At 37.2% G+C, this 26,799-nt stretch overlaps 1 protein-coding gene across 2 annotated transcripts in view; it reads right to left on the bottom strand.

The window, feature by feature from the left end:
• Positions 1-26,799, bottom strand: part of TTC6 (tetratricopeptide repeat domain 6) — a 172,802-nt gene that overhangs the window by 145,029 nt on the left and 974 nt on the right. The gene's annotated exons all lie outside the window — the stretch shown is intronic.

Raw genomic sequence — 26,799 nt, 5'->3', positions numbered from 1 at the left:
ATAATAAAATAATAATTTAAAAAAGAATAAAAAACACAAAATCAGAAAAAATAAGTATTTCTATAAAAATTAGTCAAGGGATTCATAAAATAAAAGGATGTAAATACAAGGTCATATGTCTAAAACATAGGGAGGAGAGGAATAAAGAAAGGGTTCAAACTAGGTGACCAACTAAACATAGACTGCTATATGCAGATGTCATATACAACCCAATGGTAACCACAAATCAAAAAATAGTAATAGATATGCAAAGTATAAAGAGAAAAGAATCCAAATATATCACTAAAGAAAATCAAACAAGAAAGAGCAAACAAGAAAGGATCAGAAATAAACTACAAAACAACCACAAAACTAGTAATAAAATGGCAATAAGTTTATTTACTTGGATAATTACTTTGAATGTAAATGGACTATAACCCCCAAAGCAATCTACAGATTTAATGCAATCCCTACCAAAATTCCAACAGCATTTTTCACAGAATTAGAACAAGTAAAGTAAAATTTGTATGCAACCACAAAAGACCCAGAATGGCCAAAGTAATCTTGAGAAAAAAGAACAAAGCTGGAGGTATCATATTTCCTGATCTTAAGATATACTACAAAGCTGGAGTAATTAAAACAGTATGGTACTGGCACAGAGAGAGACACATTAGAGCAGAATAGACTTATATGGTAGATTAATCATAGAGTAATCACACTTATATGGTGGATTAATTTATGACAAAGGAGGCAAGAATATACAATGTAGAAAAGACAGTCTCTTTAATAAATAGCATTGGGAAAACTAGACAGCTAGCCACATACAAAAGAATGTAACTGGACCACTTTCTAACATCATACACAAAAATAGACTCAAAATGGACTAAAAACCTAAATGTGAGAACTAACACCATAAAAATCCTAGAAGAGAGCACAGGCAATAAATAATCTTTCTGACATTGGCCATAGCAATATTTTTCTAGATGTGTCTCCTAAGGCACGGGAAACCTAAAGCAAAAAATAAAAAAATAAAAAACAACAATAACAAAAACTATTGGGACTACATCAAAATAAAAAGATATTGCACAGAGAAGGAAACTATCAACAAACAAAAAGGTGACCTACTGAACTGAGGAAGATATTTACAAATGATATATCTGATAAGGGGCTAATATCCAAAATACATAAGGAATTTATACAGCTCAATATCAAACAACAACAACAAATAGGCAGAAGACCTGAATAGACCTATCTCCAAAGAAGACATACAGATGGTGAACAGACACATGAAAATATGCTCAACATCACTAATAATTAGGGAAATGCAAATCAAAACCACAATGAGTTATCACCTTACACCTGTCAGAATGGCTAGAATAAAAAAGAAATAACAAGTGTTAATGAGGATGTGGAGAAAAAGGAACCATTGTGCACTATTGGTAGGAATGTAAATCAGTACGAACACAATGGAAAACAATATGGAGGTTTTTTAAAAAATTAAAAATAGAATCACCATATGATTCAACAATTCCATTACTATTCACCCAAAGAAAATGAAAACATAAGTTTGAAAAGATACATGCACCCCTATGTTTGTTGCAACATTATTTACATTAGCCAAGATACAGAAGCAACCTAAGTGCCCATCAATAGATGAATGGATAAGAAAGATATGAAATATGTATATACATACATAATAGAATTTCACACAGTCATTAAAAAAGAAAGATCTTGCCGCTTGCAACAACATAGATGGACCTAGAGGGTGTTATGCTAAGTGAAATAAGTCAGACTAATAAAGACAAATGAGCTCACTTAAATGTAGAATCAAAAAAAAAAAAAGCAGAAATAAATCCATATATACAGAGAACAAACATGATTGTCAGAGGGGTGGAAGTGGGAGGATGGGCAAAATAGGTGAAGAGGTGTAGGAGATACAGGCTTCCAGATATGGAGTGAATAAGTCACAAGAGTAAAAGGCATAGAATAGGGAATATAATCAATAGTATTCTAATAGTGTTGTGGTGACAGATGGTAGCTACATTTATGGTGAGCATAGCATAACAATAGACTTGTTGAATCACTATGTTGTAAACTGGAAACTAAAGTAACATTGTGTGTCAACTCTACTTCAATTTAAAAAAATAGAAATGGAAGTTCAGAGAGGTGGTTCAGAATCTAAAGACAGGGAGCCTTCAGTTTTTGACTTAAAAGTGACTTAAAAATTTTTCTGAAAAGTGGTTGAATTTACAGTAAAGTACCTTATAAATGCCCATAAACAAAATATCAAATGATGGTATCTATCAGATTAATGTTTGTCTTTGCATTTCCTGGGAATCCATAGTCTACTTCCTTATCTTTTGTTGGTCCCTCTTCTAAGTATTTGGGGCCCTTCATGATGCTGAGTCACGTTGAATAAGCCTGGGAAGAACTGCTAGAGAAAAATAATAAATTTTCTCCTGTTTTATTTCGTCTGAATAATAGTGCTCCCAGAAATATGGGTAAATCAGGTATTTGATTCACTGAAAAAAAAATTTATTATTATTTCTATGAGTCATGATATCTTGAATTTATAGAATATGAATAACCAATCAGGATTGATCTTTCCTTCCAGAACTACCTTTGAGTCAATTTTTTAAAGAAGATTTTATTTATTTGTTCATGAGAGACACAGAAAGAGAGAGGCAGAGACGTAGGCAGAGTGAGAAGCAGGCTCCCCACAAGGAGCCCAATGTGGGACTTGATCCTGGATCCCAGGATCACACCCTGAGCCAAAGGCAGACGCTCAACCACAGAGCCACCCAGGCATTCCCACTTTGTGTCAATTTTTGAAGTAACCTGCCTTTCCCTTGAACTATTTGCTATATCTATAATGAAGACATGTGATATCCCTATCCCAGGTTTTTCTTTCTCTAGCAGTTCTGATACGATGTCTTATAAATATTTTATTACTTCGTCAAAAGCTCTCTAAGAAATGTAGCCGCATTTTACAAAAATGAAAACCCAGAAGCAAAACAAGTCATATTTCAGAATCTCAGAATGATTTAGGAGTTGGAGGCAACAATCTCCAAAAGTGAGGGTGCAACTGGGGTTGGAAATGCCTTTCCACATCCCCCTGCATGCAGCCAAATCACTCTTCCCACACCAGAAAGAATACAAAAAGGGTTGAAAGTCAAATGCATTGACAGAAATATTTACTTCAAACACAAAGTAAGAAGCAAAAATTGAGAAAATTCTCCCAGGAGAAAGAAGAGACAATGAGGAGGAAAATAAGAGAGAAATATAAAAAATTAAGAGAATTACTCCAGAGGATCGATATTCAAACAATAGAAGTTCCAGAAGGAGAAAATTGAGAAATCAGAGGGGAAGGTATTTTTCTGAAAAGTAGTTGAACATCTGCCTTTGGCTCAGGTCATGATCCCGGGGTCCTGGGATCGAGTGCCACATCAGGCTCCCCATAGGGAGCTTGCTTCTCCCTCTGCCTGTCTCTGCCTCTGTGTGTGTGTGTGTGTCTCTATGCGTGAATGAATAAAATCTTTTAAAAAGGAGGAGGAGGAGAGGAAGAAATTTTCCAGAAGTGACAGAAATGAGTCACTGAAGTTGAAAGGGCTACTGAGGGCTCACCACAAGTGAATGATTCAAGAACCATGTCATGTCATTGTGAAATTCCAGAAAACTTGGGGTAGAAAGCTTTTTTTTTGGGGGGGAGGTGACTGAAAAGCAACAGAACAGAGAACACCATTGGATTTCTCACATGCAACTACAGATGTTAGAAGATGAAACAATACTTCCAAAGTTCTGAATAAAATGATTTCCAACCACACATCCTGTGACCAACCAAACCATTATTTTAAGTAAAGTTAAAATAATAAAAATTTGAGATGAGACCTTAAAAAAATACCTCCCATGTATCCTTTCTTGATATTTTTTAAAATTTTTATTTATTCATGATAGTCACAGAGAGAGAGAGAGAGGCAGAGACATAGGCAGAGGGAGAAGCAGGCTCCATGCACCGGGAGCCCGATGTGGGATTCGATCCCGGGTCTCCAGGATCGCGCCCTGGGCCAAAGGCAGGCGCCAAACCGCTGCACCACCCAAGGATCCCTCCTTTCTTGATATTAAATCAAGAAATGAAAATATGGGATGCAATCAATAGACAATGAAGGCCAATGTGAGAGCCACAGCTAGTAGTGGCCCAAAGGGCAATTAATCCTGACTATATCCGGAAATCAAAGAACTCCAAAAGGAATGTCTTAGTAAAAGAACATGAAGGATGCCTGGCTGGCTCAGTTGATAGGGTATGTGACTCTTGGTCTCAGGATCATGAGTTCAAGTCCCACATTGTTTATGAGGCTTACTTAAACAAACACAACACACACACAGATTATTTGATGTGTGTAAACATATTAAGTGAACATTTATGCTCATATCAAAGAGCTTAGGGACTGGAACGCCTGAGTGGCTCAGTCAGTTAAGCACCAGACATTTGGTTTCAGCTCAGGTCTCAATCCTTGGATTGTGAGATAGAACCCAGCTCTGCACTAGGCGTAGAGTCTGCTTAAGATTCTATCTCCCTCTCCCTTTGCTCCTACAGTTGTGTGCTCTCTCTCTCTCTCTCTCTCTTAAAAAAGAGAGAGAGAGAGAGAGAGAGAGCTTAGGGATTAATTAGTAATGTATACATAAAAAACTAACTGAAAAAAAAAACCTTTTGCAATAATCAACTCTAGCAAGAAGTAGTTACTCAATAAGGAAATATTTGTGATGTCTTCCTAGGTATGATATTGCAAATACTAAAAATTAGAATTAACTATATTGAGAAGATATGAAACTGTATGTGCCATGGTGGGGATGAGAGGGTAAGTGGTAGTAAAAGCATTAAACTGTCATGTTCCATAAATGAAGTCAATAAGTACTATCTAATATGAAAAAACTAGAAATAGAAGCATCTAAATATGATTTAGAAGTATAAAGATATACAGAAGGTGAAACAGTTAAAAAGTGAGATAGTAATTTTCTATGGGGAGTCAGAATGGGAGGTATGGAAAGGTTTCAGAACAACTGCTATTATAAGGTTAGTCATGCTATATGACTTTCTAAACTATATTTATGGGGGCACATGGGTGGTTCAGTCAGTTAAGTGTCTGCCTTCAGCTCACATCATACTCTCTAGGTCCTGGGATTGAGCTCTGTATCAGGCTTCCTGTTCAGCAGGGAATCTGCTGCTCCCTTTCACTCTGCCCCTCCCTCTGCTTATGCTCTCTCTCTCTCTCTCTTCTCTCTAATGAATAAATAAAATCTTTTAAAAAACTATATTTATGTATCACTTTGATCAAAATTAAGTTAAAAATAAAACAAAACAAACCCATTTCTTCTTCTATCTTCAATCTCTCTCTCCCCTAGATCTTTCATCTTAGCACATAAACATCCTTTCAAAGAAAATCCTTATATAACTTCTTCCAGATATAGTCCAATTTCTTTTCTTTCCATTACACCAATATTACTACAAATTATTCTCTAATGAGGTCCGCACCATCACTCCTCAATCTGTTGCACTAGATTAAGCTGAACCATATGAAATGGTTGGTTTGGCCATTTTTTACCTATGAAAAGAGAATTTCATATGGTTCAACCTAGTGGTTTACTGTCATCTGCCACCACCAAATTCTGAGTCCATCACCTGAATATGTCTTGTTGTCTGTTTCATTTATGCCCTGCTCTCCTGCCTTAATTCACTCTTCATTTCTTTCTGAATTAAGGCTTCAACCCCCTAACTCTTGCTTCCCACCAGTCTGTTGGCATCTCTGCCAGAACCATCTTTCTAAAAGATTTATTGTATCATGTCACTCTCCTGCTTAAAATTCTTCAGTTTCATCCCAATGCCATCAAAATCAAACCTAAACTCTTTCCCATGGCCACAAGCCAACCACTGCCCGCCCCCTTAGCTTACCTTGTTCAAGTCTCTATATCCACCCTTCCTTGACCCCAACCTTGACCCCCACCTTAATGTAGAATTTACTCCAATGCTATACTTGAGTCACATTAAACAACTCACGTAGAAATGTTCCTTTGATTTTTATATTTTTAAATATATATGATTATATATCACTAACATTTGGCACTTTGAGGGCACTTGATAAATATTTATGAAAGAAAAATTCAGTGTTTTCTTAATGACCCAAAAATTAATCATAGATGAAAAATAGATAAAGATTCAATTTTTTCTAAGGGCCAAGTGAGTATTGAAAAGGCTGATGATATCCAGAGAGGGGAGGTGGGTAGGGGAATGGGTGAAACAAGTGAACAGGATTAAGAGTATACTTATTGTGATGAGCCCTCAGTAATGTATTGAATTGTTTAATCACCATATTGTACACCTGAAACTAACATAACACTGTGTGAACTATACTGGAATTAAAATAAAAATCTTAATTAAAAAAAGAAAAGGATGATAATGTTTTCTTAAATATTCAAATGTATAGTGACAAGGAACTAAGAACAACTAACAACCTGTATTAAGTTGGGGGAGAGATAGGAGGAATGAATGAAAGAAAGAAAAGATAGAGAAAAGGGAAGGTAGGAGAGGAATCTGGGGGATAAAGTGTTACCTCAATTTTATACTGCAACAACTACATGAAAAAAATTTGCAATATCACAATCTGTATGCAGAAAATTATTCTCCATTTTCCAAAAAAGTGATAAAACCAGGGCCTATGATTAGCCTTAAAGAACGTATGTACTAAATATTAGTACTTCAATGTGTTTTCTGGTGAAAGAACTGCGTCATTAAGTTTTAGAAGCTGTCCAACCAGTTTCCAAACTAGTACCCCATCCAACAAAAGTTTAATTAGGTTTGGAGTTTTGTTTAAACTGACAGCTGTGGTTCAAAAAGCCCCCAAGGTCAGGGTATAGTTTGCATCTTAAATAATCAAATTGCCCAAAGGAATTCTGTGGTTCTGTGGTGGTTATTTTTTTATTCTGATTTGCAACGAATCTCTTAATAGCTCTCTGCTCCAAATATGGTTCATTCAAATACAAAATATTTTTACAGTATCTCTGAACCAATAACAAAAGAAAAGAAAAAAAAGCAGTTAAGTCTTCACCTGTTCACCTTGCAGACATCCTGCAAACTCACGGATCTAGCAGACTGGAAGCAAGATATAAGCAAAAAAGGCCTTAAGCAGGCAAAAAGAGATGTCAGTAAAGGACCACATGGAAGAAGTTCACACACTTTCCCATAGGAAAGATTTTGAGGCTCTCCCTCAGAGGCTTATTTACTCTCACTTTACAAACAATACTACCAGGCTTATTTATCTAGTTTCGAAGCCTAGGGCAGAATAGAAATAAGGTATTAGGAAGAGAGCTGTGGGAGAGGGGCTACTTACAACACACGGAAATACTGACAGCAAAACAGAGACAGCTGTTGGCCTAATGGGAAGGAGGAAGCAAAAATTATAAAAAAAAAAAAAAAAAAACTCAAAGCACAGCTGAATATAAGGTGTGGGGTGAACACTTCACTCACCCAATAAGACCTTGGATATCACTATAGCTTAGCCTAGTGAAAGGAACTGACATCCAAAATGGTGTCCTTTGTCCTCAAGAAAAGGATCAATTTAGCACCTGAGCTAGGTAATTGGAAAGCAAGGAGGAACAAGTCACACCTGCATTTACAAAAGGAAACACTATAAAATATAAAAGACTCTAGTGTTTCTTCTGAAAGAGTAAAAATTTAAAAAGGCATATTTGTCCCTACATGTATGAATACATAGTTATTAAGAAAATGATTCATTTGCTGAGGGACCCTCATGATGACAATTATAATGTATTTAAAAATCTAGGTGAAATACTATTGAGTATTTACCCAAAGAAAATGAAAGCATTAATTTAAAAAGATATATGTACCCTATGTTTATGGCAGCATTATTTACAATAAGCCAAGATATGGAAGCAACTTAAGTGCCCATCGACAGATAAATGGATAAGAAAGATGCGGGATGTGTGTGTACGTGCACGTGTGTGTAGAGCAGAATATTACAGAGCAATAAAAAAGGATGAGATCATACCATTTGATATTACATGGATGGACCTAGAGGGTATTATGTTAGTGAAATAAATTAGACTAAGAAAAAATACTATATGATTTCACTCATTAGTGGAATCAAAACAAAACAAAAAAGAAAACATGAATAATCAAGCAAAAAGCAGAACCTGACCTATAAATACAAACAACAAACTGATAGGTGCTACAAGGGAGGAAGGAAAGGAAATTGGGCAAAATGGGAGTGGCTTCCAGTTACAGGATGAGTAAGTCATGGAACAAAAGCCACAGCATAGAGAATATGGTCCATCATACTGTGATTACTTGTTTTTCGTTTTTTTTATAAATTTTTATTTATTTATGATAGTCACACAGAGAGAGAGAGAGAGGCAGAGACACAGGCAGAGGGAGAAGCAGGCTCCTTGCACCAGGAGCCCGACGTGGGATTCGATCCCGGGTCTCCAGGATCGCGCCCTGGGCCAAAGGCAGGCGCCAAACCACGGCGCCACCCAGGGATCCCATACTGTGATTACTTGTATAATGACACATGACACCTATATCTGTGGTGAACATAGAATAATGTATAAAATTGTCAAATCACTACATTGTACATCTAAAATTAATATTCTGTGTCAACTATACACAAATTTTTTTAAATCTAGGTGAAATATATATTGGGTTGTAGAACCTAAAATCCATGTGTGTTTCAAATAATTGCTATACAATATAGAACATCAAAGAACACAAGAATAGGGGTACCTGGGTGGCTCAGTCAGTTAAGCATCTGACTCTTGGTTTTGGCTCAAGTCATGATCTCAAGCCATGGGACGTAGCCCTGAAACAGGCTCCATGCTCAGCCTAGAGTCTGCTTGTCCCTCAACCTCTGCTCCTCCCCTGCTCATGCTCACACTCTCTCTCTCAAATAAGTAAATAAACAAAATCTTAAAAAGAAAACAAGAAGAGTAATAGTGTATCTGGAGTTTTGTCTCTGCGCCACCACTAACTGTATGTGGCGTTGGCAAATCAGTCACTTCTCTGAGACTATCTCCTCTTCTGCCAAATGAAGGGTCTGGAGAAAGAGCTTCCCACTCTTGTTTCCCTCCAACCCATACTCCCAATATTCTCCCTTTACTCAGCTTGGCCATTCTGGGCCCATGGCCTCAGGTAAAAAGTATCAACCCAGAACATAAAATGATGAAATAAGAATGTTTCTCTGGCTTTTCGATTTCAAAAGTCTAAGAAGACTAAGGAGTCTAAGTCTAATCTTTTGGAACTAAATAACACAGAATAATGACAACTGACCTGGTAGAAAATAAGGTAAGTTGAGTTTATTTGAGTAATATATCCTTACTTTGCAACTAGAAATGAATTACATTCTTGGGCCAGAGAAACCTGGTGAGAGATGATGAAAAACATAGATGCTGCTGGGACCCTCTGAGGTCTCATACCTAGCTCTCCAGGACTAAGGCCCTAGGAAACAAAAGGGGAGAGTGCAGAAATGGAGAGCAAAAAGAAAATCTGGGACCATTTTCCATGGAGAATCCAAGAAGAAGCAAGATCCCAGAAAAGACATGGCCATATGGGAGTTCTGAGGCAGATGGAGCATTACATAGCCTTACAGAGTTTTCCAGGCCCCAGCCAGTCTTGACAATAGCAAAATAACTGTATGCCCAAGAGTGGCAAACACAAATGAGGCAGCTGGGGGAACTGAAGGAGCCTTAGAGATGGGAACAATAGGCAACTCAGCAGGAACCTGTGTGGACTGACACTGGAGGGAGATCTATGGAGCAAGTAGCATCTGTTGCCTATCACCAGGAATGGAAGTCCTTTTAGCCCTCATCTTCGTATTAAAGACACCAGAAAACAAGAAGTCAAGCTCTGGATGGAACAATGTTACATCAAAAAGACACAGAGCAAGATCAGCTTCAGTAGGTCCTACACTGGCTGTCAAGCAGGACCTGCTGGCCAGGATGGACCCATGGCTGCTACCTGAATCCTATCTTACTCTGTGTCTTCTTTATACTCCCCTCCTGTAATACAGAATTAGGGGTCTTGTCCCCTCCCTATAGGAGAAAAATATAGTAGAGAGACTGGCCAGGTGCTATAGGACACACATACTAAATAAAACAGAAACATACGTTGAATCTTAAACAGGAAAATATATCTCCACAAAAGGCGACCAGCCCAGCACTACCTGTTGGAACTCTTTATCTCTCGGTAAGGAAGTGTTCCAGGTGTAAGGCCAACTCTTAGAGGTCAAGTGAGGAGGTCAAAAGACTGCATGCATGACATTTCCTTTCCCAACAAGACCTAAGTGGACCTCCAGATGGAAGTATGGATGCTTCAGCAGAGGTCAGCATGGCACATGACCTTAAGGAACTCTGTAAATATCCCAAGGATGGACAGGGGAATCCCCAAATTGCCTAAGGCCAAATTTCTGTGGTCCTGATGGAATGGGAACTCCAAATAAAGACTAAATAGAGTTTTAGAGAAATAAACATATTTCTTGCACATCTGTGTTTGGAGACTGAGATTCATGCCCATACACACAGAGACAGACTCCACAGCTATGAAATTAAAAGATTAAGCAAAGAATAAGAAGAATAATCTGTGAATAATGTCATGCCAATAAATGCAGGAAAACGTGGATAAAAAGAATTATCGTCTAAAATCACATGTCACAAAATCGACCTAGGGGTAAGGAGGAGAGCGAAAGCCTTGAAAGAATTAATAATTAAAGAAACAGATAATTTTCTAAAATCTCTCTTTACCCAAGTAACCAGCTCAACAACTTAACAGATGAAAATTATCAAACTTTCAAGGAACAAATGCAAGTTTATACAAACTGTTTTTAGAGAACAGAAAAAGAAAGCATCCAATTTTAATGGTTAGTATAACCTTGATACCTAAAATGGACAAGCACAAAAAAATGGACAAACAAATTAGTAGAGAGAAAAAGTCTACACCAATCTTTTGTATAGACACAAATGCAAAAACCCTGATAGAAATCCTCTATGTATAAAAACATATTGTAACATAACCAAAAATGCTTCTCCCAGATTGCAGGGACAGTACAGATGAGTCAACATTATGACAATAGATTTAAGAAGCAGAAGTAGTTAATGAAATTCAAGACTCATTCATGATTTAAAAATTCTTAGCAAGCTTAGGAAGGAAGTCAATCTAATGAAATCTATCAAAAATCTGTAATAAACGTCATAGTCAGTGGTGATATTAAGAACCAAACCTTTGTTTTAAAGTCAGGAATAAAATAGGAATGCTCACCACCTCTGCTTTTATTCAACATAAATTTTATTTTTTTAAGATTTTATTTATCTATTCATGGGAGACACAGAGAGAGACAGAGACAAAGGCAGAGGGAGAAGCAGGCTCCTCGTGGGGAAGCCATTGAGGGACTCAATCCCAAGACCCCAGGATCACACCCCAAGCTGAAGGCAAATGTTCAAATACTGAGCCACTGAGGTGTCCCCAACACAAATTTTATTAAACAAGAAATGCTACAGGCAAACTTTTGGAACAGATAAGAATTCAGAGAGATTATGAGATAAACGGTCAACACATTAAAACCAATATGGTAATAAACTATTTGAAAATGTAAATAGAAAAATCTAATTCACAAAAGCAATAAAATCTATAACAAAGGTACATGTGTGTAGTTAAATATTATAACACTATGGTTAAAACTTACAAGTCTTTACTTGACTTAGCAGGATTTGACAGTTTTCACATCCTTCTAGAAATATTTCACTTGGTTTCCAAAGCACCATACACCTTCTCCTAGTTGTACTTCTACACCTAACTCTCCTTCACAGTTTCTTTTGTTCCTTCTATTCCTTCCCTCAGCCTCTAAACGGTGGTGTGCCCCCAGGCTCCTAATCCTTAGATTTATTCTCATTTCCAGCTACACTCTCCCTCTTAGTCATCACTTTCAGTTTAATGAATTCTAAACATCTTCTGGTCACTGCTGATGCCAATCTTTCTAGCCCTAACCTCACCACTGAACTCTAGGATTATTACTAAATGTCTATTCAATATCTCCTTTTGAAAGTATATTAGGCATCTCAAACTTAACATGTCCAAAATGAATCCCATACCTGGCTTACCTATAGTCTTCACCATCTCAGAAAAAACAAAAAACAAAAAACAAAAAAAACCTATATTCTATGTTAGCTACACCCACCCAAAACCATGGAGTCATTCTTGATTTCTTTCTCTCTCTTCTCACACACACACACACACACACACACACACACACCATAAGCAACCTTCAAAACGTATGCTGAATCAGAATATTCCTTATCTCCTTATCACTATAGTTGACCATCAGCTCTCACCTGGATTATCATAATAGGTGCCTAACTGATCTTCCTCCCTTGCCCTATAATCTATTGTCCACACAAAAGATAGATGATAATTTTAAAACAAGGTCAGATCATGTCATACCTCTGCTCAAAACCTTCCAGTGTCCTCCCAAATCACTCAAGTGTGACATCCAAAATTCTTATCATGGCTACAAGATGGCATATCAGTGATTCTCAACAGGGACAATACTGCTCCCTAGGAAACATTTAGAAATTGCCTGGGGGAGGAGGGCAGCATTTTTGGTGGTTACAATGGGAATGTGCTATTGGCATTTAGTAAGCACGAAAGGACCGAGGATATATGAAGTCATTCCACGGACTTAGAACTAAACACAATAAAGCAGCCATATGTGAAACACAGTAATAATGAATATTTAATTATAAAGGAAAAGTTTTAACTATATTATTGCCAATCTATATAATTTTTAAATATTTTAGCAAAATAATATTAAATTTGCCATGAAGATTATAAAGTTATTTTTTTATTTTTGCTTTCAGATTGTTTACAGAGGTCTATTTCTCCATATCTTCTTGGATTACTCTTTTTTCTGTAGTCTCATCACTTATCAAAGGAGATGGCTTCCAAGGTCTTTTTATATTCCAGAGACTCACATATGTGAGATTTCAAGTTGGAATATATGAGGTAGGGATCCCTGGGTGGCGCAGCGGTTTGGCGCCTGCCTTTGGCCCAGGGCGTGATCCTGGGGACCCGGGATCGAATCCCACATCGGGCTCCCGGTGCATGGAGCCTGCTTCTCCCTCTGCCTGTGTCTCTGTCTCTCTCTCTCTCTCTGTGACTATCATAAATAAATAAAAATTAAAAAAAAAAATTTAAAAAAAAAAAAAAAAGGAATATATGAGGTAGGGTGTAGTTGACACTTTTTCACTTTGTTCCATGTCTAAACAGGGATTTATTCTGACACTATGCTTATAAAGAAGCTTAGATCATTTTCTCCATTTCAAAAGTCCTTAATTGGTCTTAGAATGCATCCCTATTTCACTTCTCATTTCCCATTTTCTTTTATTATATACCCAAAAGTCTAACCTGCTATTATTTATCCTAACATGCATTGTAGTGCCATCTGCATTGTGTTTTCATTTTCTGGTCCTTCTTATTTATTATAGCTGCTTATATTCCTACCAAGAGCATATTCATTATCAGCAGACAAAACAGCTAACAACTTCATTATATCTTCCAGTGTAGTTGTTTAGAATTATGATTCAATTATAAATTACTCTCATTTTTCCTTTATGTTACAAATAGGGCATTATATTAATGTTTGACATTATGTGGGTTGGGAGACAATAATTATCTATGAATTTTATTTCAGGATATTAAAAGGGGCAAAATATGTGCAACATATATAGAATAAGAAGGGAGCAGAGTCTGATAGTATTGAGAACCACTGTCCTAGCTGACCTGGCTCTGGGGTACCTCTTTGACTTTATCTCCTCCCATACCTCAATTCAAAGCCCCTCCACCTTGCTGTTCCTCTAACTCTACAAGAACATTCCTTCCTTAGAAATTTGCAATGTTTCTTCCCCCTGCTTAGAATGATCTTTCCCCTTACATGAATTGTGTGGCTTGCTCCATTCTTTCAAGACCTCTACTCGAATGTCACATTATCCCACAGTCCTTTCCTGACCATCTGATTTAAATATGTCTTCACACCATCACGGTCTATATCTCCTATCCAGTATTATTATTTTTATGTCACTTATCACCACCTGAGAAATTACTGATTTAGTTATTCTCTGCCTCCTCTCTCTAGAATGTAAACTCCAAGAAAGCAGGAATTTCCATTTGGTCATTGCTATTTTTCAGGGTCTGGTACAGCACTCAATAAAACTGAGTGGAAAGACAAATGTCTTAATTGCCAAAGAGTGTACTGATATGGGCCTGGATCCAGCAGGCATGTTCCAGGTCCCTCATTCCCAATCGAGACACTGCTTCCGTGCTATTAAATACTTGGGATATTTAACATTTGTTGAATATTTCATTTGAAGAAAGGTTTACACAACTGAAAAGTACTGGAAAGCCACTGGCCCTTCAATTAGCAAAGATTGAAAAACACAATGATGCTGTAGGCTGTAGGAATAAGAATGTAGGTGGTTCAACTTTACTGAAAGGCATCTTTAAATTCTTAGTGTTTGGGGCAGCCTGGGTGGCTCAGCAATTTAGCACCGCCTTTAGCCCAGGGCCTGATCCTGGAGACCCTGGATCGAGTCCCATGTCAGGCTCCAAGCATGGAGCCTGCTTCTCCCTCTGCCTGTGTCTCTGCCTCTCCCTCTGTGTGTGTGTGTGTGTGTGTGTGTGTGTGTGTGTGTCATGAATAAATTAATAAAATTTTAAAAATAAATAAGTTCTTAGTGTTTGGTACAATGATAAGCACTGTAGGTGCTCAATAAAATGTTGCTGGAAAGGTAAAATCTCCATAGAAGGTACATTATACATAGAGACTGTGACAGAAACTGCTTTGATACCTCTTTTACCCTCTTCCATAGTAAATAAATCTTGGTACACAGCTGCTCAGAATCATGACTTCATTTCTCATCCTTTTTTTGTAGCTAGATGTAATCAAGTGGCTAAGTTCTGGCTATTGAAATATAAGCAGAAGTGGTAAGCAAAGTCTGGGACAAGCTTTTCTTATTTGCACTGTCCTACTGACTGAAATGCAGGTGTGATGGGTGGAGCAGCCATACTGAACCCTGAGATGACTTTGGTAATGAGGGTCACAGTCAGTGAAGCAATAAGATGGCAGGTAGGATCCCCGACTCTGCAGAACACCATAACAGTCCTATATTACCCTTTACATGACATTTTACAAGGGAGAAATAAACTGCCATCTTATCTAAGTCACTATTATTTTGCATTTTCTGATTATCTGCACCCATTAGTTGCCCAGAGTAAGTTCTATTAGGATTGCTATTTACTTCCCTTTCCTTGTTGCTTGGTATTTGGCTAAACTGATTTGGCATTGTACTGGTGACAGCCTATATAAATTATGCATTCCATTTAGCACTTGCAAAGATTCTATTGTAAATGGATATTTAATAAGCTTTTTCACTTAACCCTAAAGAGCAATAGAATAGAATCATGCATAAAAAGCCATAATTTAGTGAACTGTTTAATAATCACTTTCCAAAGTAATAATTGATTGTCAAAGACTGTATTTCTAGGCAAGTCTCAATAGCATAATGAAATCAGAACAATGAAAAGTGTCTCAGCTGTCTCAATCTTTCATTTCTTCAGAACCTTATTTCAAATGATTAAGAGATGAAGAGCTTGAGACTGGAGATGTTCTTGAGGGGAAATCTAGCTGAAATGATGAGGTCTAGCTTTATTATAATCTTCTCTTGTGTGCCTAATAAATTTGCAGTAAGCCAAGTAAAGAATAGGAATTTTATTTACTGCATTATCTGTGAGATCTACAGAGAAGACAGACTACCAATTTTAAAGGTGCAGAAGGGGTGGAGGGTGCAGGAGATTTTTACTTATCATCAAGACTGGCCAAATTTAATGACCAGTATGCCAATTAATACCTAACCATGGGATCATAGCAATCCTGCATTTTTACATAGATAATATCCAAAGCATCGTCTCTTCGTCCTAGCTTTTGGGAATTCATAATAAGGCCAATGACATGCTTAATTCTCTCAAGGTGAGGGTTCTCAACAAGACCCCAAGCCACCACAGATAATAAAATCTTAAATATGTAAAAAGTTCCCCAAAAATATGGGGACTCAACATATACCCACTGGGCTAAAAGAAAGTGTCTGAGGGTATTTTTTCACTCTGAAAACAGCTCAAAGATTTAAAAATAAAATAAATTTAAAAAGCTAATAAGATGAAGTAGAAGTGGGTCAGTCTGTTACTCTGCCTTTTTTTGACATGAGAAATGGTAGATAATGGAGATTTTATCTTTTGTTCATATTAACAACAACTTACTTTGGCAGAATCAATAGTACTTGTCTGACTGTAACAAACCCATTACTCAAGATGGATCTTAGGTGCCCAGTCTGAATCTCATCCCCGGAATCCCATCTCTACCATCACCACAGGGCTCTGTGAAGAGCAAATCCTTGCTTCTTGACCTAAATGTGCTGGGCTCAGAGGACACCAGGGTGAACCATCCCTGAACAGGAGAGTGTGATGGTCCTCCCACTAATGCAGCCATCACAGAAATCTGAGAAGGGAGAAATCATGGTGAGAAAAAGATTCTGGATACCTGGGGTCTAGACCTTAAGATAGTGAAAGAAAAAATGAAGGGACCGATGGAGGGAGAAAGAGAGAAAGGAAGTGCCATCAACATGTTGTAATAAGAATAAAAACAATTCTGGTCTGGCTGTCAGAAGAACTAAAGGGATCCAGTCTCAACTATGCTAATTAGCTATATGGCCTTGCAATAGACACTTGTTCTCATTGGGTCTCAGGTGTTTTTGTTGGGGTTGTTGTTTTGTTTTTGTTTTTAAAGATTATTTACTTATTTATTCATGAGAGACACAGAGAGGCAGAGACATAAGCAGAGGGAGAAGCAGGCTCCCTGTGGGGAACCCGATGTGGGACTCAATCCCAGGTCCCTGGGATCATGACCTGAGCTGAAGGCAGACACTCAACCACTGAGTCACCCAGGAGCTCTGGGTCTCAGTTTTTTTAATCTAAAATACGTAGCTAATTAGGTTATCTCCCAGCTCCAGACACTATTTTACTGAAAAGTGAGGGCAAGGAAACACTATGGAAAAGTTTATCACCAAGACTCTAAAAATTTTTTTCCATATAATAAAAACACAAAGTAAAATATGTCAAAGAAAATCTATTAAATGAGAATATATTATTTTTAGTTTCAATGCAATAAACTAAAAATTTAACCTTTTTCTACTGTGCTCAAAAACTTGACAGATTTTGTCAAACTATGGTGGGACCAAGTGGACTTTTAGTGCACTTTGCAGTAGACTAGGGAAAGTAGGTACTTATAAAATAATATTCCCCCAAAAGGAAATATATATTCAGTACAACTAGATAATCTGATGCCTTGATTTGGGATAAGAGATGTTCAGACATGATTGTGGTTTGCTAGTTCTCAAGATTTTGGTTTTACTGTCACAACTATCTACATCCTTAAAACCCAAATGTTTATAAATTATGTATTATAACAAAGATTGTAAAGACTATAGCTGCCTAGCTTGAGGCTGTTTAGAGCTACAGAATAAAGGACTTAAATCACAAGCCAACACTATACTTTTCAGTAATAAAAAACAAATGGCTTCTATGTACAATGGGTCAACATGTAAACTAACAGGGATATTCAGTTGGTTCAATTTGCTTTCAAAACAGCCATATTAAAAAAAAATAACAAAAAAAAAAAAAAAAAAAAACAGCCATATTATTTTAAGCCATGATATCAGCATTAAATTTCAAAACTGTTTAAGATTATATAAACTCTTCCTTCTCATTTTACACAAAATAGATGAAAATCATGACTTGAAGACATCACAAAATTACCCTTAAAGTGTACTAAAACTCTGCAATGTTAAGGTGGCAATTAGAGCTGGATTTCAAATGTGCAATTTATCAGATGATGCCCACCTCACCTCCTACTGAAAAAGAGTCTAAGCCCTTGAACCAATCCTTAAAATTTTAAGACATGAAAAATGTCTATTAGGAAATCAAGATTTGAGGTATGTATTGAAATAATAATCCAGAGGGGAAATGCTTTTATCCTAAATATCCAAATAATTATACCTGAAATAACAAAAAAAGGCAATTATTTTGCCAACATTTAAAACCTCTTCACTTTTCCTCATATGTACTTAAACCCTGTATATGTGATAATGGATCACTTTCACGATTCAAATGCATTTGTCCTGTATGGTCTAAATTAAGGGATGTTATTACCCAAACAGGCAAAAGAAAAAGTTATTGCTGGGCAGCATCTATGCTAAGAATCAGAAAAAAAAAATCTGAATTCTACAGCAAATTAACATTTCATTTTCAAGTAACTTGGTATTTCAAACTTGAAAGGAAATCCTGATGGAAAATAAACTGCACTTGTATCCAAAAAGAATAAGTTTATTTTGGAGGAACAATTTCTAACTTGGATCAAAATCATTACTACAACCAAAATGACTAAAGGAAGAGGAATTTTCCTTCAAAAATTAATATAATATTTTCCATCTTCTAAAAATGAATGTAAACCAAACACATAAACATTTGGTATTTATTGAAAGCACCCAAATGTTATCTGAGATTTTAAAACTTCACAGAAAAAAAAAAAGGTGTAAATCAAGAAACTACATAATTATTACTTCATTTGTACTAGCTTAACTTGTTATGTCTACGAGGACAAAAAGTACTGCACAAAGGGAATGTGTAAGAGAAAAATGTAATAAATGTGTCTGTCATTTTGAATAGAAAAGATTTGTCCAAACTAGTCCCTCCCAATTGTATTATGTCATTCAAACAATATAAATTGCTTTTCTTGGCCCAGATCCTGGTAGGTTCCTTAATTTATACCTCCAATGAGCAAAAGTGTATTCCTAGGATAGGGAAAGATGAAATTTAAAAAGTAAAGAGCCAAGGAAATGTTTAAATATTATGAAATAATAAGCAGCTATTTAAAGGAACAACTTAGAAGCTATACATATTGATGTGTCAAAATAAGTTGCAGAATAATGTATACCACACGTTCTTATTTTTGTAAAGAAAAAAACTTTGTGTGCATGTATATATACACATTTTTACTAAAATATTAAGATAAGTGTAGAAGGATAAGCAATGATACGCATTGGTTACTCTGATGAGCTAAGGAGGGTTTAGAAGGGAATATATTGTTTCCTTGTGTTTCTTCTTATAACTTGTCAAAAGAAACATTTTTATAAAGAATCTGGTAACATCTTAAAGTTTTTATTTTGAGATAATTGTAGACTCATATTCACTTGTTGCAAATAATACAGAAATATCCTAAGTACTCTTGGATTACCATTGCCTTGCCCCAATGGTAATATGATGCAAAACTGTAATATCATGACAACAATGCTGACCTGATACAGTCAAGCTACACATAATTCTATCACCACAAGGATTTCTCATGTTGCCTTTCTAAAGCCACACATACTTTCCTCCTACCCTCCACCACCCCAAGTCTATCCTTAACCCCTGGCAACCACAAATCTGTTCTCCATTCCTACAGTTTTGTCCTTCTAAGAATGTTATATAAATTGAATTATATAGGATCTAATATTTAGAAATTTTTTTCTTTTCTTTGTTTTTGGTGTTGGTTTTTGTTGGTTTTTTTGTTTGTTTGTTTGTTGCCTCAGCATAATTTTCTAGAGATTCATCCAAGTTGTTGAAGGTATCAGTATTTCTTTTCTTCTTGTTGCTGGTTAATATATCCATTTACTCCATGAAGGACATCTGGATTGTTCCTAGTTTTGAGTTATTAAATAACAAAATCTGCTACAAACATTCATCTTGGATTTTCCTTGAATATAAGTTTTCATTTCTGTAGGTAAATGCACTGCTTTAACCCTATCTCACAAATTTTGACGTTGTATTTCTATTTTAACTTAGTTCAATGTCTTTTTTTTTATCCCTAAGACTTCCATGTTGATCCGTATTTTATTCAAAACTGTATTGTTTGGTTTCTAAGTATTTGGAGATTTTCCTATTATGGTTCTGGTATTAATTTCTAGATTTGTTCCTTTATGGTCTGAGAAGGCATTCTGTATGAATTCAATTCTTTTAAATTTTTTGAAGTTCACTTATATGGTCCAGATACATTCTTAGTATATGTTCTATGGACAGTTGACAAGAATGTGTATTCTGTTATTGTTGAGTGTACTGTTCTACAAATACAGATTAGATCCTGATGGTGATGGTATTGTTGAGTTCTTCCATATTCTTGGGAAATTTCTATCTAATTTTTCTACCAATTATTAAAAGAAGGATGTAGTGGGGATCCCTGGGTGGCGCAGTGGTTTGGCACCTGCCTTTGGCCCAGGGCGCAATCCTGGAGACCCGGGATCGAATACCACATTGGGCTCCCGGTGCATGGAGCCTGCTTCTCCCTCTGCCTGTGTCTCTGCCTCACTCTCTCTCTCTGTGTGTGACTATCATAAATAAATAAATTTAAAAAAAAATAAAGGATGTAGTAGTATTCAACTACAGTTGTAGATTTTCCTATTTCTCCTTTCAGTTTTTACTTCATATATTTTTCAGTTGTATTATTTGGTGCATACACATTTAGTATTGCTTTGTTTTCTTGATGGATAGAGTCTTTTACCATATTGTAATCCCCTCTATGTCTCCAGTAATTTTCTTTGTTCTGAAGTCTTCTTAAAAAATAAAAAAGATTTTATTTATGAGAGAGAGGCAGACATAGGCAGAGGGAGAAGCAAGCTCCTCACAGGGAGCTTGATGCAGGACTCAATCCTAGGACCCCAGGATCACTACCAAAGCCAAAGGCAGATGCTCAACCACTAGCCACCCAGGTGCCCCTAAAGTCATCTATACCTGAATTTAATATAGTCACTTCCACTATCTCTTAATTAATTCAAGCATGACATATTTTTTCATCTTTTATTTTCAACCTGCCTATATCATTATATTGGAAGTAAGTTTCTTGTAGACAATACATAGTTGGGTTATGTATTTAATCACTTGCCAATCTCTGTCTTTCAACTCATGGTATATTTAAACAATTTATATTTAATGTAGTTATTGATATGTTAGAATTTGAAGTGGTCACCTTATTTTTTGTTTTCTTTTTTTTTGGTTTCTTGTTTCTCTGTTTTTTGCCTGCTTTCCTATGAGTTAACAGTTCTTATAATTCTATTTTGACTTATCTGTAGTGTTTTTTGAGTGAATCTGTACAGCTTTTTTAGTCACTGCTCTAGGCACTATATTACATGTACATAACCACAGTCTATTTGTATTGTCATTTTCCAATTAGAGTGAAGCATAGAAACATTACCTCCCTTTATGTCTGTTTACCCTCCCCTATTTATAATGGTCTTAAATTTCCTCTACATACATTTAGAACCACATCAGATAGTGTCATAACCATCTGATCATAACCATCAAACATAATTCATGATCCAGGATCATGCCAAAGGCAGACACTTAACCACTGAGCCACCCAGGCGTCCCAATCTTAGCCATTTTTTAAGGTAGGACTGATATTGACAAATTCTCTGAGAATGTCTTGATTTCACTTTCAATTCCTGAAGAATAATTTCACTACAGGGTGTCTGGGTGCCCCAGTCAGTTACGTGGTTAAGTGTCTGCCTTTGGCTCAGGTCTGCCTTTGGCCCCAGCCTCCTGGGATCCAGCCCTGTGGTTCCGTTGGGCTTCCCTGCTGAGCAGAGAAGTTCCCTGCTTCTCTCTCTACCTCTGCCATTCTCCCTACTTGTGCTCTCTGGCTCTCTCTTTCTCTGTGGCAAATAAACAAATAAAATATTTTTAAAAATAATTTCTCTGGGTGGCTCAGCAGTTTAGCACCTGCCTTCGGCACTGGGCATGATCCTGGAGTCCCGGGATCAAGTCCCGCATTGGGCTCCCTGCATGGAGCCTGCTTCTGCTTCTCCCTCTGTGTGTGTGTGTGTGTGTGTGTGTGTGTGTGTGTGTGTCTCATGAATAAATAAATAAAATCCTTTTTTAAAAAATAATAAATAAATAAATAAATATTTTAAAAATTTTACTAGATATGGGATTTTGGATATACATGCTTTTCTTTCAGCACTTGAAAAAATATTGTGCTTATTTCTTCTTTACTACTGGTTTCTCATGAGAAATCCATTGTCATTCAAGTTGTTTTCCTCCATAGGTAACACATTGTTTCCCTCTCACTGCTTTATCGTTTTCTTTAGTTTTCAGAAGTTTAACTATTACATTTTGGTGTGGATTCCTTGGGGTTTCTTTGGTTTGGGGTTAACTCAGCTTCCAGAACCTTGACAACATAAAATTAGATCTTTTGTGATAGTCCTATAGGTCCCTCAAGTTGTATACATTTTGTTTCTCAGTCTGTTGTTTCTCTGTTGTTCAGATTGAGTAAATTGTATTGTTCCATCTTCAAATTCATTGTTTCTTTCCTCTGTCTTCTCCAGTGTTTAGCCATCAACTGGGGTTTTATTTCATTTATTTATTATATTTTCAGTTCTAAAAATTTCCTTTGATGGAGCACCTGGGTCGCTTAGTCAGTTGAGCCTCTGACTCTCAGTTTCAGCTCAGGTCATGATCTAGGGGTTGTGGGATTACGCCCTGCATAGGGCTTGAGATTCTTTTCCTCTTCCTCTCCCTCCCTTTGCCCCTCATTCAGTTCATGCATATCCTCACTCTCTAATATAATAAAAAATAAATAAATAAATAAATAAATAAATAAATAAATAAATAAATAAAGTCTTTAACAATTCCCTTTGGTTCCTCTTTATAGCTTTGTTTTCTTTACTGAGATTTTCTATTTCTCTGCTCACTCTCTTTTTTCACTGTTTCAAGTATACTCCTAATTGCTCACTGAAGCATTCTTTCTGAGGGCCACTTTAAAATCTTTCTCAGATAATTCTAACATCTCTGTCATTTCAATGCTGGCATCTATTATCTTTTTTTCTTTCAGGTCAAGATATTCTGGTTCTTAGTGCAACAAATGATTTTTAACTGAAACCTAGACATTTGGGTACTATGTTATGAGAGTCTGGATCTCATTTAAACTTCCTATTTTAGGGACTTCTGGGTGGCTCAGTGGTTGAGCATCTGCATTCGGCTCAGGGCATGATTCCAGGGTCCTGGGATCGAGTCCTGCATCGAGTTCTCCACAGGGAGCCTGCTTATCCCTCTGCCTGTGTCTCTGCCTCTCTCTCTGTGTCTCTCATAAAAAAAAAAAAAAATCTTAAAAAAAAAAAAAACTTCCTATTTTAGCTGGCTTCCTATGTCATTACTCTAGTAGGGGTAGTTGGGGTTGGGCACTACCAGGTAGCAGTAGTACTCCAGGTTCCAACTTGGGTCTCTGTTGACACCACGGGTTGGGGCTTCCTTGTTATCACTGGGTAGGAATAGGAGTTCTGGCTCCCACTAGGCCTCCACTGACACCATCCTAATCGTAAGAGATAGGGGTATCTCATTACTGTTCCCCACAGGGCCTCCTATGACCCAGGAAAAGTGGAGAAGACAGCCTCTTTACTGCTGAGCAGTGTTGAAAGTCTTAACTTCCCACTGACACCATCTCAGTGGGGACAAGGTTGGGGTAACTGGTAACAATTTGATGAGACTGACAGTCTAGGACCTTCATTCAACTTTGGCTGGGGCGAGGTTGGGGCGGGGCATAGATTTTTTTTTTTTCCTGTTGTTTCTGGCTTGAGTAGCACAATTATTGTCTTAAAGTTTTCTCTTTCTAGTCTGCCCCTTTCTTGACCCCTTGGCTAAAGAAAGCTGGCTTTTACTGGAGCTTCTTCTGCATCCATTGGCATTCCTAGTTTGCCAGCTTCTTTATCTCCAAGTCTAGAGGATATGAGGCAAAAAGAAAGCCCAAGGAGGCATCCCTATGTGATTCCTTGGAACCCAAAGTCCCTAGCCAGTCTATCTTCCTCTCTCTACCTTTTGGGGTATTCTCATATTTGTCTAATATATAGTGTATTGAGTTGTATGAAAGAAATAGGGGAAAGTACATTTATTTCATCTTCCCTGAAGTGGAAGTAGGTGTAAATTTTATGATATAACATTTGTGAGTCATATTTTTTGTTCACAGAAGATCTTGGAACATGAATCCTTTCTTACTTAGGTCATGTGAAGCCATTTTTCTTTTTGAGCTTTGTGGCAAAAAAGCAACTACAGGTGAAAGAAGTAAAGATGGGCTGGTTTCTTCATCCTCAAATTAACATAGGGAAGGTAGTCTCTGAACTTTAGTTTGATATAATTAGAACATATGTTGTGAGTGATAGATTCCTCAGTTAAGCAAACATAGGACCATATAACATTTCTATTCCTCCTGCCACAGGGTGTTCATACTGTTTAGGACAGTGATTCTCAGTATGCAGAAGGAGGATGCCCTACTCTTCAGGGTCTCATTTGACAACATATAGGTATTTCAATTTCATGACCTAAGCAGGGCATGAGGAAGGGAAGCAAGAGGATTGTGCTACTGGCATCCCCTGGGTAGAAGCCAGAGGATAATTCTAAATAACCCACAATTCACAGGACAGCCACTCTCAACCATGAATTATTTAACCCAAAATGTCAATAGTGTTAAGGATGAGAAAACTTGGTTTAGATGTTTGACCTACATTTGACAGCTAAATTTAATCTTCAGGTATTCTGTGCAACTTTTGGCCTATGTAATTATAAAACTCTGAATACTAGGTCTGGAATGGCCTTAGCCAAGGTCTAAACAGAAACAATACACCCTGCCAAGATTGTCTTTTCCTCCTGCTTTCCCTCTGAGAATTGCTGTATGACTCCAAGGTAAGAAACCTAAAGTGAAGAACCATAGTCCTTGCTTATCCTGGAAAGGATGTTGCTTATATAAATTACAAATGTTTCAAACAAACGTCCTTACTCTAATCTTAGGACTTTTTTAAAATCATAATTTAGACCACTTTTACACTTGCATTTTTTATTACAACTGATCACCTACCCAGCCAGCCACAGCCATTTTTTACCCTAATAAAACTTCTGAAAATAATGCAAAACTCTGGCTTCTGGAATTGTTGGCATGGAAAAAGGCAAAATTTTTAAAGGAAGTATGGGGGCAGCCTAGGTGGCTCAGCGGTTTAGCGCCTGCCTTCAGGCCAGGCTGTGATCCTGGAGACCCAGGATCAAGCCCCATGTCCAGCTCCCTGCATGGAGCCTGCTTCTCCCTCTGCCTGTGTCTCTGCCTCTCTCTGTCTCTGCTTCTCTCTCTCTGTCTCTCTCTGTCTCTCATGAATTAAAAAAAGAAAATGTTTAACAAAAAAAAAAAAAAAAGGAAGAATGAACTCACTAAAGCATTAAAAATCGTGAAAGCACTAAAAATCAATATAATGGAAAGCAGAGATGGACTAAGGCATTTGATACAAGCTAAGTCCTGTAACACAGGGCTAGTGCCCCTGGCTCCTGACTCTAATGCCCCAAGCCACTCTTCTACATTAAACAATTCAGGTAACTGGAGCACCAAATAAAGGATACACAAGACAAATAAAATGCCAGAAAGGACAGAACTCACTGTGTCCTGTTCTGTGTATTCATTCTTCATTTGATACTATTTCTTACATTTTATTCTATTTGAACCCTTCAAAATGTACTCTCTCTTATGGCCCTTGCTCTGAAAACGTAACTTTGCCCAACTTAGCAGGACCTCTGAGCCAGTTTCTAATATGGGCCTTTCTTCACGTCAAGTACCTTGGACTATGTCACAGCGTTACTCTTCCAGAGGCAGGCACTGAGACCTTTGTTCTATTAAGGCTCTCCAGCACATGTCCCGGATTCTTTCTCCTGTGAGGCCCACACAAAACCTAATTAGAAATCCCCATTTTGAAACAGTCCAAGCAACTACACTGATCTTGTTGGGTCTTAATTGAAAACATTTGTCCTATTTTGCTAACAAACATTAGGTCAAAGACGACATTGGGGACTCTTGTCCTTACATGTTTTTGTTCCCTAATGGGCTGTATAATCACATTCCTTAAATTACTGCCCAGACTGTATTTGGGGACTGAAACATTTTAAAAGACATAATGTGGCAGCAGTATTCTGTGTACTAACAAGAGGTTTGGTGCTACAGCCAAGAACATGGTAACACAATCTTCTTCCCTCTTCCAGTCATCCTCACTGTCATTCTCAAAAAAAAAAAAAAAAAAAAAAAAAAACCTGTATCTCTTTTTTCTTTTTTCCTCCCTTCCCTCCACTCTCCCTACTTCCCACCTCCTCTCCTCCCCATTCCCTTTTTCTGTCCTTCTATGGGACTCAGATTCCCTTGTGACTATTTTTGCTTTGAATGTCACTGCCACAGCACAGTCTATATAATGGACAAATACCTTAACCCATGACCCCATCCAGCTTTGTTCCCTGCTGGGGACATACCACAATCAACAAATGAACAGTTCTGGCATGTTTCCAGTCCAGTCTCTGGGATGTGGCCACGTGTGGTAGCATCCCAGTTCTGCCATCCCTTAGTTTGGGACACTGGCCAATCCTTTAACATCACTAAAGCTAGGAAACCTCCTATGTAAAATGGGGCTTTTGTGGGTATCCACCTGGTGAGGTTGCTGGGACAAAATGCACACAAACTGCGTCTCAATTTCCTTGGAACACAAGAATCACTTATAATCTCTAAAATTTGGAAGGCCTAGGAAGTAAATTGTTTAAAATATTTTAAGAGAAGGGCACCTGGGTGGCTCAGTTGGTTAAGTGCCTGCCTTAGGCTCAGGTCATGATCC

The sequence above is a fragment of the Canis lupus genome, chromosome 8, assembly GCF_003254725.2.
Source record: "Canis lupus dingo isolate Sandy chromosome 8, ASM325472v2, whole genome shotgun sequence".
Classification (NCBI taxonomy): Eukaryota; Metazoa; Chordata; class Mammalia; order Carnivora; family Canidae; genus Canis; species Canis lupus.
This window is presented reverse-complemented; position numbering and strand designations above follow the sequence as displayed.